This window comes from Numenius arquata, chromosome 9 (genome assembly GCF_964106895.1).
Source record: "Numenius arquata chromosome 9, bNumArq3.hap1.1, whole genome shotgun sequence".
Taxonomy (NCBI): Eukaryota; Metazoa; Chordata; class Aves; order Charadriiformes; family Scolopacidae; genus Numenius; species Numenius arquata.
The window spans coordinates 38,253,919-38,267,592 of NC_133584.1; the positions used below are offsets into that span (position 1 = coordinate 38,253,919).

The window sequence follows — 13,674 nt, forward strand, 5'->3', positions numbered from 1 at the left end:
GAAACCAATTTTTTCAAAGCCCTTGTTTTGCAGAACTGTGGTAAAATGCTTATCAAAGATAACGTTTTTGAAAAAGCCATGCAAATTCTTCCAAACTTGTTTTGCTACAATTTTATGCTGAAAATATGGGAAAATATAATGTCACATAAATTTGAACTTTAGTTATAAAGTGAATTTAGAATTATAAAATATTTCTTTATAGCTGAAAACATATAGCTACTTAAATTCTGTAACCTACTGCAATATTTTACTCTCTTCCTGTGATCCTTCCCCTGTACAGTGTTACAAGACCATTAAGGCTACATCTGAACTAGTAAATAGAGCGTGTTAGGGATGGTTTTCTGTCCCAAAGCTTGACTGTCATGGTGCAGCTTGTCTTGCATGCTCATGACCAAACTCTTCCTTATCCGACTAAACTTGAGCAGTTATTTCCATAATTGTTGTTAAGAATACTGTCCAGTCTAGGCTGCAGTTGTTTTAGCAATCAGCTCTAAATTTAACAGTATTGATAGTATACCAAAGCCAGCGTCCATCTTTGCCCTGCCTTGTTTAGTCTCGTGTAGCACAGAGGTCTCAGTGTAAGAGCTGGAGTAGTTTATGTTAAGAGAAGAAATATTGCCTCTGTGCATTCAGTCTGTTGTGCATTCTATATATTTCCAATTCTAATTCCTCCATCCTAGTAATAAACATCCTAACAGAAATTTTCTACCCAATGACAGTAAAATTTTTGATGCAGTAAATCTGTGGGGATTAAATGATATAATCTGTGCAGCACCTCTCCCATTGCCTGTAAATGAGAATATGTGCCACATTTCACAAGATTGAAATATGCTAGAGGCCATGTTCATCCAGAATCTGAGTTTGAGATCAGAAGATGTAGCAAGTCTGAGTTTCATCTGAAGGTATTGAACCTTTGCAATAGCTGTAACAGGGCACTGTATCCCAAAACTTTACTGGGCCAGTCCCCCAAAGCTTGAGATGCACCTCAAGACACCCTAAATATATTGGTCTAGTCTCTCCAGGCCATATGTTACTATATTTTTATTGATATTAAATTTTTATAGGAGACTTGACAATTAAACTAAAATAATTCTGTGGCGTTAAGTAACCAATTCTGAACTGAAAGTGCAGTTCAAAGTTGACTTTTAAAAAAAAAAAGTTATTTATAAAATGGTAAAGAAAATACAGGGTCCAAAAAACACAACAGATCCAGAACTGTCCCTGTTTCAGAACTTCTCTGTTTCTAGATTAACCTGCATTTTGTTATCATCAGATTCAGGTAAGTGTAATAGCAACAGATAAGTTTATCAAAAGAGTCTGTAATTTATACTTTCCATATTCCATGTAAATTCAGCAGTGTGGCATAAGCCTAATGCTGTCTACAGTACTGTAAAAACTTAATCAGCCAGTTTCAAAGGGAGTGAGGAGTGTCAGAAAATCTAAAAGGAACCAGAGGTACTGAAAAGAAAATTCTGTCAGGTAAGACCACTGTGGGATATAACATGATGTATCTACAGTGACATTCAGAGCAAATAAAACTACTAATCAATACCTAACAAAAATATCTCTGCTGGAAGCTAATTAACATCACAAAATATATGCAACAAATTAATTTTAACGAAGGTGTATCTGCATGCATATACAGCAACTAATGAAAGAAATCCTCTGAAACTTTATCACATCTGCTCCATAAGCAGCAGCAGTAAAAGATTGCATGTTGAGATGACAGCAATTGGTCAGCAATATGTGTGAGTAGGTTTGAGCCTGTGGAAGTCACAGAGAATGTGACTAACAGAGAATACTTTGCCACTAGTGAAGGAGCATTTAGCATTGCTGATGTGAATGAATTGGGCACTGTTCATGCATCTAGAAAGCAGGATGATACAGCATCTTTGTTCTATGCCAATAGGAAGGAGATCCGAGCAGTTTCAGAGAGAAGGGAAAGAATTGGAACTTTGCTTATCCTGTCTGAACGTGAAGAGGCTGGGAGATGACTTCAGGAGTTCTGAAATACAGTCCTGTGACATGGAAGCAGTATAAATGCACATTTTTTTTAGGGTGGACAAGAGGTTATAAAGTCACCATTATAGATTGCTAGTCTGCCTGTGCTGAAACCGTATGAGAATCTGAGCTGTTCCTGCTCACAAGGTGCTCTATAAATTATTATGCACCAGCTGGCGATGTGCCATGTGCAAATGGATGGGGATCAGCAAAACGATATTTCCAGAGTTTTATTCTGGGAACTGCTGCATCACTCAGAGCAGTGGAAGAGTGCTCCTCTTTGAAAGTGATAATACACAATCCCTTCTATATTATTATATAGAGCCTGTGTTGCTCCCTGTTAATGTGCTTAGGTGCTTTTTGGATCTCTAGTCAAACAATCTGTGTAGAGAATATTACGAGTCCTACTCTCAGAGTTTTCTCATATGGAAAGTACTGTTAATACCAGGGAAAGGATTATTCCTTCAATGAAGGATTGACCATGGAATATCTCATGCCTTCTAACCATGCTACAGGAGACACAACAGTAAAAGTACATAACTTTGCTTTTTGTGGTAGAAAACTGCTATGGTATGGTTGAACAGAATCTGATCATCGCATTTCCAGCAAAATATAACAAAATAGTCTGTGGGCAAGGAGCTTTGCAATTCATGAGAGTGGTTTATACAAACTAATGTCTCATCCTGGCTTACACTTCATATTTAGTTTAAAGTGTGATACTACTAATAAAAGTAACTCTAAAAATAATGTTTTCTTGTCAAGATATCACTATATATTTATTTCTCACTATATATTTATTACTAGCTTATTTCAGTAACAAAACCACTTTTTATTGCATTTTAGTTAAGAGAATAGGGTAAATAGTACTTAGTGAGCTCAGCTCTGTTTCTTTACATGCAGTGTCAGCAGAATGTTAACCAGTTTCAAATTGTAGCCACAGCCAGCAAATACACTGAAGGTTGTTTGTATTCTTTATTGTCTGTCTTATAGTTTCATTCATGGAAACTTGTTGTTGATGCTGATATGAAACAGGATCCAGGTTATCTTAGAAATAATAAGCAGAAATTTTAAATGCTACCAGATGTTCCTTGTGATGTTTAACCTTATTTTTCCCTGCTTGTCTTGCACACAGTGTGATTTGAAATTAGTATAAACCAGTGTAGAAATTGTGAGCCTCTCCTAAGACTCAAAAAGATGAGGGGAGAAGAAGGCAAATCTGAGGGAAAAATGAGCAAAACTCCCTTAGTCAAACATAAATACTGAAAAATGTTCAGGTATGTATAATTTTATACATTCATTTGCTGCTAAGCTAACTTCAGCACTGTCTTGTCAAATTCTTTGCTACCATATGATGTTACATTTTAAGAAGACTGGCAAATTTACAACTCCCCTTTTTAGCTACAGGGTAATTCTGCACCTCCTACACTGAACTGGCACCGTACTGATGCAGTGTCTGTTCCTGAGCTTCACTTATTTTCACGTTGTGTTTGAGAGTGACATTAGGCAGTAGTCTTATTACGGGGGAGGGAAGAAGGAGGGAGGAGTTGTTTTTCCAGGACTGCTTGTTCAGGTACTGCATGTTTAAAAGCTTATAGGCGATTAAGAAGAGAACGTGTAGAAAGAACCTCTTGATGAAATTTGGAAAAATATAGATGGCAAATACCTGAATGATTTATGTTTATCTTCTTTTACTTCCATTCCTCATTTTTAGTGCTGTACTTCTGAACATTGGATGCATTATCTATGGGTACAGAGTGGCTTATAAGCAACACTGTAGAAAACTTCATAAGACAAGGGTAAAGATTAGTTTTAACTGAAAGTGTAGTCTTATATGAAATGGAGAAGAAACAGTAACTGGATGTTGGTCTCACTGTGGTTATGACTTCGGTGAAGCGACATTATTTTCTGGCGCCTCAGATTCTCTATATGCAATGTGGGGTAGTGGCTCGTATCTTCTGCATAGTATCTTGATTGATTAAAAATACAAACAAAGCTTTAGATATATTGGAGTGGATATTTTAAAGACAAAAATCCAAGACTATAAATAAAAACTGGTTTCTAAAAAATTAATGGATTTTAATAATTAAAATTTTTGTGCTTGAATTAAAAGAAAATGGAATTTGAAGATAATATTTTCCTAAGAAATGTGCACAGGATTTTGTAACCAGTGTTAATAAGAGTAGCAATAAGTAGACAGCTGAAAGGGATATGAAGTATTGTGGCAGAACTTCAGTTTATTATACAGACTGGCCAGCTTCTAGCCTTTCTTAGATATAGAGTGACTAAATGTTTTGTCAGCGAGTTGCATGCAGATATTGCATATTACCAGATAGAGTTATATGCTAGGAGAAAGGGAAGGCTGGTTGGAGTATTTCTTGATATGCTTTCCCAACTGAATGGCTACAGTTCTGGGAAATGCATATATTTATTTTGACAAAGAAAGTCACTTCATGTAATAGCAAGAGTCTACGAGTTTACTACGTATATAAAATGGTGGCTGGTTTTTTGTGTGCTTGTTTAAACAATGTTTTACCTCTAGTTGTGTTTGCATATAGCTTGTTGTGTATAGATAATAACATGACTAAATAAATGGTGGAAGACACCAGTAATTAACTCTCCTCAATAATCTATATTTTATGAAAAGTTACCACTTATGTACAGTATGAAGCTTTTTATCCTTTCATCTCTCCTCCAGTAGTGATTTCCGTATTTGCTTTGCCTGTCATTCCTGCAGAGAAACAAAGGTAGCAGACCTTGGAGTCTTGAAACAGTCAGATGAGCTTATTTCTACCTTAAGAAAAAACCCTTAAACTTACTGCACACTGCTTCCATGAAGTACCCATTTGTTATCGTTTAATTTTATCTTATTTAATTTTCTTATACACAATAGTGATTCATGAACACAGCAGAGATTACTTTCCTTAAAATACTGTGTGATATATCCTAGTTTAATGAAAGTTTTCATTTTTAATTAAATTAGAGGAAAAGGCTCCCATCCTTTTTCCTTTTCCTCAGGGGAGATAACATTGTGCCATGTTATTAGCAAGTTTCCCGGGGGTGCTTTTTTGCTTTGATGAATTTGTCATAGTGAAGGAATACTGAAGCTGGTAGCTTGCCAAGAGGCACGCATTTCAGATTTATGTTACAACCTCTGTATGTTAAAATTCAAGTGTACTGATAAACCACCGAGAAGGACACATTTCTGTTTTAGATTTAGCTAGATGTTTCTGTTCTCTAATACTTATTGCATAAATCTAATGAACTTTAGCTTAGAGAAAACTAGTAAGACAATGGTATTGAGGGGGGAAAGGGGTATGGCGGGGGGAAAGGGGCATAAAAGTAGTCTCCAAATACATGTCAGTTGCAAAAAAGAATTAAGTGTACTGTTCTCATAGCGAAGAATAGATGCAGCTATGGACTGAAACTGCATCACAAAGTTTCAGGTTAGTCTTTAGAAAAAATCTTTTTAACAATAAGGATAAAGCAGCTTGGGAATGGATTGCGTGAGGAAATTGTGGATTATTTATCTTGGTGGAACACAAATCAAATGAGTTGTCCATCAGAAATTGCTTTGTTGTGGCTGTTTCTGCCTTGGAAAAACATCCTGCAAGATGTATTTTTCTGAGTTCATGAAAAAACCATTAATGAAAAAGTCTCTTAATAAAAACCTTCAATGCTGAAAACTTGTGCAACAATTTGTACTTACACATATGTTGGAAATGGGATTGAAAGCAGACAGATATTTCTGGAGATTAACTGTGAACTCTCAGTATGGGTATAAGTAAAATAGTAATTTCTTTAGGGTTGCGGAACTTGATTTGGTTTTGAAGAAGGCTATTTCAGCTGTACCCTTTGAATAAAGATTGGTGAAAGAGTACTTAGTATAATTTTTCAATTGACAGGAGTATTCACTTATTCTTTCACACAAGTATGTCAACATTAAAAAGCAAAGAAATTCCCTTCCCACTCCCTGATTTTGTTCATTTAGATTCTAAAGTGCCTACACTACTTCTCAGGAGAAAACATTTCCTTTCAGGAAATTTACTTAGGTATAGTCTAACTCATTCCGTTATTCTCAAGGAAGAAACACCTTTAATACAAGACAATGCATGCATTGTTATTAACTTGTTTTTCAGAAGTGTATGGAGGTGCTATTGCCCCCTTATGCATGTTAAAACCACACAACATGAAATCTGAAGTTTTGTATAAACTTTTATGAGATTATTAAACCATTTAGGTTAGAGAACAGTGGCAGCAGAATGTGAACTTTCTCCTCAACCCTTTCATTCAGTTCACAATCCGACCAGCTCCAGGAAATGAACTCCATCTGAGAAATGTAACTTTGTATAGCATTGTTTCTGATATCTCTACATAGTAGAAATTAGGGAGTAACAAAACAGCAGTCAACCCCTCTCTTGCTAGAGTGATACGAAAAGGTCATAACGAGGCCACTGACTAATTGTTGCGGTGCATATCAAGAGCTTTGGCAAGGGATCATTATGGTGACTGGAGCTTGAGGAAGTCCAGTGTAGAATCTTAAAACCTAAGCAAAACTGGCAATACCAGGGCAAGTGAAAGCTGTCATAGGCTATTGGGAGAGAATGCAAATTTGAAATTAATTTTTAAACTATTGATTAGATACTTATCACTGAACCAGTGAACTTGAAGGAAAAAGCTCTGTTACAACTGTTTGCCTCTTCAAATCATCAACTCAAAATTCATCAACAAGGAAAAGAACAAAAGCAATGTTAAGATACATAAGAGATGTAGAAAAATAATACTACAAATGTTATAGTTCTAGTGTAAGAACTGGATGGTACATTTTTTTCTGGAGTACTTTTTGCTGATTGTCTGCTTCTCTCAAAAAAAAAAAAAAGTGCAACAAAAATTTGAAGCATGAGAGATCATCCATGTAAAGAGACAGCATGATTAGGATATGTTAATTCCAGAAAAGATTGAAATAGAAGGGAGCAAGTTCCTTATTCTTCCTTGTACTGCAATGTAGGACAGATGATGTAAAGGAAACGAATATAATGAAGCCAAGAGCTTTAAATAATTTGTTACAAAATATATTTCAGTCTGTGCCACTCCGACAAGATATCTTCACCTAGGGCTAGCTATCTGAGTACAAAGTAAGAATACTCAGGATTTCTAAGACAGAGATAAAAACTTAAAATGCGTAGAACTATTAATTTTTTTTTTTTTTTTTTTTGCCAATTGATGTGTGATTGTGAGGCATCTGGCAACTGAACTCATCAGAAAACAAAACAGCATGCCTGATTAATCCTAGTGATATTTCGGAAATTAGAGGCAAAGGCTATCTCTACTCTTATAAATTTAAAATGCTGGGGTTCAGAACCAAGTAGGTAAACTGTTATCTTTAGCTTTCAGTTGTTAGAGCTGCCCTGCCGGTCTTGACTGGGTCCTACATGCTCGTGAATAATGTAGGAATTAGCTCATTCCCAGCACTGTTGCCACATATGTCAGATGCAATCTCCTCCTGGAGAATGAGGATGAATATGGTGGACTTGGTCAGATCATGCTGGTTGAATTCAAACTCGGAAAACAGGCCATAGAACTGCTAAGCTTACTAACTGAAGCTGTAGCCATAATGATTACTAATTTAAAATTTAAAATAGGGGTGGATATGTGAGGGCTGAATTCTATTGATCCCATCTATAGAGAAAGAACAATGATGTATTTCTCAGTTTCTGTCCTTTGGGGTAGAAGAGGTCTAAATTGCCATGATTTGGCTTAAAGGTTTTACAAAACAATAGGTGCTTTATGTAGGTACCCCCTTCAAAAAGCTGTATGTGAGGAATGTATTTTCTGAATATTTTGTGACTAATTTTCTGTTAAAACACATGACTCTCTAAGTTGAATCTCTAGTGAATATTTTTTAGAGAAAACTTGCTAGCTTTTCCATCACAGGTGTCAGAATATTTGTATGCTTTTGTGTGTTAGGAAAAAAGGAGGAGATGATGTCTCAGAAAAAAAAATAAATTAGAATATTGAATTTGTTCTTTGTATCCCTATTAAATGCCTTAATTCAAAACCTACACTTGAAACTGGCTTATTCTAGGAAATCACCTGCCATGAGAAACATCTTGAAATAAGGTGTGGATTTTTTATTTCTTTTCCAGTGCAGAACAAAAATATATTTCAAGGTGTAAAACTTTACAAAGTAGGGCAAAGCTATGTTTTCTTCTGGACTATAGCAATTATAAAGAGTGGTTGCCATTAGTCTGAAAACATAGATCCTAAATTGTGTTTCCTCGCACCCATTTCTACAAGTGAAAATTCGCTTATGGGTAAAATATAATAGTGAATGAATAGCAAAATGTATTTATTTTTTAATTTTACATTTATAGGCATAGAACAAGGCACAGAAAGAAGAAAAAAAACAGCTCAATTTCTGTCTTTTCAAAAGTACTTTTGTTACAAATAATATTAACAGAAAATGATTGTACAGAATTCCACGGTTCTTCTGACAGTAGCTCAGGTACTGGCATGAAAGTGTGTACCAGAGAGATTTAACCCAACAAATCAGTGAGCAAAGAATTACAGCATTCTCTTCTAGAGTTAACACAATCATTAATCTGATATTTTTCACCAACTGTTAGGACGCTACATTTTTAGCCAAATTATGTGTGTGACAGAAGGAAACAGCGATGCTAGCAAGTAGTGAATCGCTCTGGTTCTGCAAGGTTCAGCTGACTGATTACACCGGAGCAGAATTAGCTGCTCTTGTGCTCTCCCCGCAGTCTAGGAGACAATACAGAGGAGAGGAGGGGAAAAAATTTTGTAAACAATCAGGTGCTGTGAAATATGCCTGTAGTACATTACTTATAGATTGGCTATTTTCCCCTGAATTGATGAACGATATTTGGAAAGCTACTTTGTCTTTTTGCCCTGTAGGGAGTTTCTGCTTTTCTGTGTACAAGAAAAAAGAAGTTATATTTTGTGGTTAATTCCTGATAAGTTTCAGCTGAGGAAGTGGGCACTGAAGAACTGCAGTGGACAAAGCTAGCATACTGATGTGTATAGAAACTTGGTGTGTAAAAATATTTCAGTGAACAATATGATTATTTCCCCAAACACCTTAGTGTTAGTTATGCAAAGATAAATTGTCTCCATTAACATAACGTTATCACTGTCTGTGAATAACACAAAACGGCATAGCCCATCAAAAAAGAAATCAAATCAGTATCGTATGATTTCTTCTGTTCACCTACTGCATCTGCAACTAATCTCCAGTGTCTAGAAGATATAGAAGATGATATGGGAATGTCTCCATAGTGCTGTAGCGTACAGTGCAGAAATCTCCAATCTAGTGGTGGACTCAGCCAGGAAACCCTGCTTGGGCCCGGAGGTTTTTGTGCATCTCTCAGCCTGACCTGACAAACTCTGCTCAGAAAGTACTGGCAAAATACTGGGGAGAGGCAGGGATCAAAGGACCACATCAAATTAAACTGTAATATTGCTTTCAAAGATAAGCTGATTTATTTTAGAGCTAGCTTTGATGTCTTTGCACTCATAGCATGAGTATAGCTCCAGAAAGTTTTCAGACATTAGCAACGAGAAAACTCATCATGTATCATACCCATTTTTTAGTGTTTAAAGGAGCCCTAAATAATGGATGTTTATTGATTGTTATGAAGTCACAACACAGATTGCTTAGAAAGCTGGTAAAGAAAACAAGTCTTCCATGAGAAATCTCAATAGTCCTTGTTAAAGTAGCATTAATTCTATATGGGAGCAAAAATGGCTCTCTTGAATGAAAACTCTGAGCATTTGGAATTCTTATTAGGGGACAGAGTAAATGACAAACTAAAAGCTCATTTAGTTTTCTTTAAACAATACACAGCAGCTTGTAAACAATACACGGAGTCTCAGGTGCAGTTCATACTGTTCCTTGGAACTAGTGTTAGTTGTAAACTAATAAAGCTGTCTTGTAGAATGAGTAACTGCAAAATGAGGGAGAAAAAACCCACCCAAGCCTAACAGTCAGCAACGGCTCTTCAAAATGAAGAGAGGCTGAGTTGTTTGTGTGTGCTGTCTACTTAATGCTTTGTACCAGAGTGACACATAATGCTGCTGTCTGATTAATTGAGATGGCAAGCATGAATATCCTGAAGTTGGTAGTTTAAGAAGAAAGATGTAGTACTTCCATAGCATTTATTTATTTATTTAATGTTAGGATTGTACTTGTCCAAAACTACCAATTTTTAGATTTTGTGAACTTTAAGTATTTTGTGAATTTTAAACAACGTAGTTTGGACAGGCAGGTAGACAATGAAAGTGTCTTGCAGAGAGTGACTTGAGTAATCCTAGGAAGATACTGAGTTACTAATGAATATAATGAATAGTAACTTAGATACTTGGGAGGAAATAAAAGCCAATATATCATCATATCAAGCTGATGAAACTCCCTAGTATGTCACATATGAGCGTTGTCTAGAAACAGCTTGCTGAACATGCCCTTTTTCCTGGTAGTGTTACAGAAAACCAAATGAGCCATAATTAAAGCTGGGTCACAAAGGGGAGAAACACTGGTTTTAATCATTATGCCATTTATATTTGTGCAAATTAGTAAATTAAAGGCTATTGCATGAAGAGCAAAAGTAAAACCTTTTCAGTGCAGACTAAATTTCTCTTTAATTGTTTTGTGTGAACTATATATATATATATACTACAGATATAGATGGAACAGATATATAATTGATTGTGCTCTGCTGAAAACAAACCAAAAAAAACTTAGTAACTTTTTTTTTGGTAAATTGTATATCCTTACCATGCTACCGTAGCATTCACATTCCCTATATTCTTTGCCCATGTGTGGAAGGAAAAAAAAATCCAAACTATTTTCCAGTATTTATTGCTATTTTGTTACTGACACGGTTGTTACCAACAATCAGTTCCAAACCGCAGGAGAAGTTATGAAGGCATCTTATTGAAAGTAATATATAAGAACAGTAGATGGCCATTAACAGCATCATTTTCCCTTGTATTCTTCTTACAAGGTACAGCACTACATTTTTTTTTTTTTTGTGTACTTTGATCAAAATGAGTACTTCAAAGTTAGGGAATCGGAGGACTAGGAAAAGAAGAAAAGAAAATATATTGCTTACAGAAATAGTTTAGAACCTGCTGATGTTTAAAGTTTTCAGCAAATTTAAAACTGGAAAACCACTTGTTGCACCATTTAGTGGTTCTAGTCCATAACCTTATTTATATAGGGTATTTCCTGATCGATATTTACTTTTACTTTGATCTGTTATCTGTAGTCTAGCAAAAGTTGCTTGTAACAAGAAGCCTTTTTAGGACATGTGAAACTAGCCAATCCTTTTCAGTGTTACTTATCCTGATACTCATGACAGTTCTGGTTTTGTTTTGTTTTGTTTTTTCTTTAAGGTTATAAATTAGGTTATTTCTAGTTATTTGCCAGTTTAGATGCTGCAACTTTTATTACTGTGTTTGGCAACAGACAGTTAAACTGTTCTTGAATGGAAGTTAACTTTCAAATATCCCATTCAGTTCCGTACATGTATTGCTTATTGGTTTTTGTAGTTAAAATTCATTTCAACATAAACTATTACTGGGTTTGTGCTGATTGACACTATGAAACTTATAATAATAAATCCCATGCCGAAAAAACAGTTTAGCAGGTGGACTGGTATCTGTCAACTTTGATACTGAATACAGAACAAAAGTGCTATCCTATGTCATATTCAAAGATTGTAGCCTTAGCACTAAAGTGGTAAATGTGCCTATAACAAGAAGCTCTGCATCCACAAGTAGCTGACTAGATATAGGTTGGAGTAAAAGCCAATCTTAGCTGTCATTTCTACTTCACCTATGAGAAACACTGTAAAATTCACTTAAAACTGATATGAAAACAGTCCTTTAAACCTTAATGTGAGTTTTGAATTAAAATATGAATTTACAAGATTTTAATAAAAGTACACTGAATATATCCATGAATTAATCTACCGTATACAAATTACTTGTTTTTGTTTTCAAGGGTTTAATGAGTCAATTTGCTAAACCTGAATGTAAGAAATGAAAGGCAAGCATATAAATGTTTAGTATGTGAAATACTGTATAGAAAGTAGTTTTTGAGCTGTTAAATAGCTGAAATATGCTACTGTTGCATACAGATTTGCATATTCAGTGCATTTGAAGAGTTATAAATCAGTAAATGATAATACTAGCTGATGGAATCTGACACAGAGAAGTCATATCTTGTCTATGATTCCACCCACAAAGTAATGAAATCTATAAATCGTATCAGCTTCTTCCAAAGGCACATAATGGTCCTTATGCTGATCTGCTTAAATATGTGAATTGTGTTCTACTGAGATTTTTCTGCTATATACTATATCACAGACAATGACTGAAAGTAGACACTGACATGTTTTGGAGAAAATTACAATCAGAAGTGTTTTCTCTTGATAGTTTATCAGCATGTATCTCTGTCCTCTGACACAGTCTAGTGTACCATTCATTTTCCCCTATTTTCTAGTAACGAATTTTAAATACGAAACACACAAACACTTTTGTAAACTGTATAAAGTCATCAGTCTGTCACACTGACCTATCCTAGTTATTTTTTGCCATTATTCTTAAGCTGGTGGGTTCTTCCAGATGGTATAAAACCAGTACAGAGAGAAACACTGCTGAACTGCTAGGAAGTTGAAGCATTTTAAATACTGTTTTCATTCCACTGAACAAAGGTATTAAGCTAATATATAGAGAACACAAAACAGAGTAAAGCTCATTAAATTACAGTTCTCTGAACAACCTTTTTGAACTGAAGTAGTCAGTAAGGGTTCTACAGAGAGATTATGGATGTGTTTCTGTGGATGACTGCAAACAGGAGACAGCTCATTATGCCTGTGCTCAGAGCCCACTGGATGGGAACTATCTGCAGTTGAGAAGCTATGTCATTCTAATTGTGTGGCAAAATTGATTTAAAAAAAAAAAAAAAAAGCCCTTTTTGGCCATCTCTATAAACATAGCATACTGCCCATCTAGGTGCTCTGAACTCCTAATCTATTCCTGTTCCAAAATGGAGATATCTAAATTATCTGATCTGTGCCTCACAAAGTTCTGTAGGTTTGTATATTTTTGCAAGTGCTCCAGCCACCACTGTCATATTAATACAAAGGTTCCTGTCACCCAGACTCTAGGATTTAGAATAAATGTTTCTCGACCCAACCTTTCTTGCATAATGTAGTTGGTTTAGTCAGAATGTACCTACTGAAACCAACACAAAACGTTTTGAATAATGAGATGCTGTTTGAGTCTGCTTTAAACCCATTGATTAAAGTGTAATGGAAAATGGTCTCACACCTCTTCCTTACAAAATCTTTTATCGGGGATTGGAATAGAGATTATAGCATCTCAGGTGCTACTTAAATCACCCTTATGTAAGGCTCTTAACTCTTCTTGCTGTGAAAGTGTTCAGGTTTTCACACTTGAATATTTATTGACCCATAGAGAAGGGCACACATAGCTGCCTCTGTGGTAAACTGGATTTAGTACACACGTGTTAAGACTTAGTTTTGAGATCCTCACAGTGACTAGATACTTGTGTAATACAGAACAGGAAGACTTACAAATAAAGGCAGTTTTAAATATAAGCAGTTGGGGTACTCTCTTGGAAGTTCA

The 13,674-nt window shown here is 35.5% G+C and overlaps 1 protein-coding gene across 1 annotated transcript in view; it reads left to right on the forward strand.

The window, feature by feature from the left end:
- CSMD1 (CUB and Sushi multiple domains 1) overlaps positions 1-13,674 on the forward strand; it is a 1,131,310-nt gene that overhangs the window by 378,335 nt on the left and 739,301 nt on the right. The window lies entirely within an intron of this gene.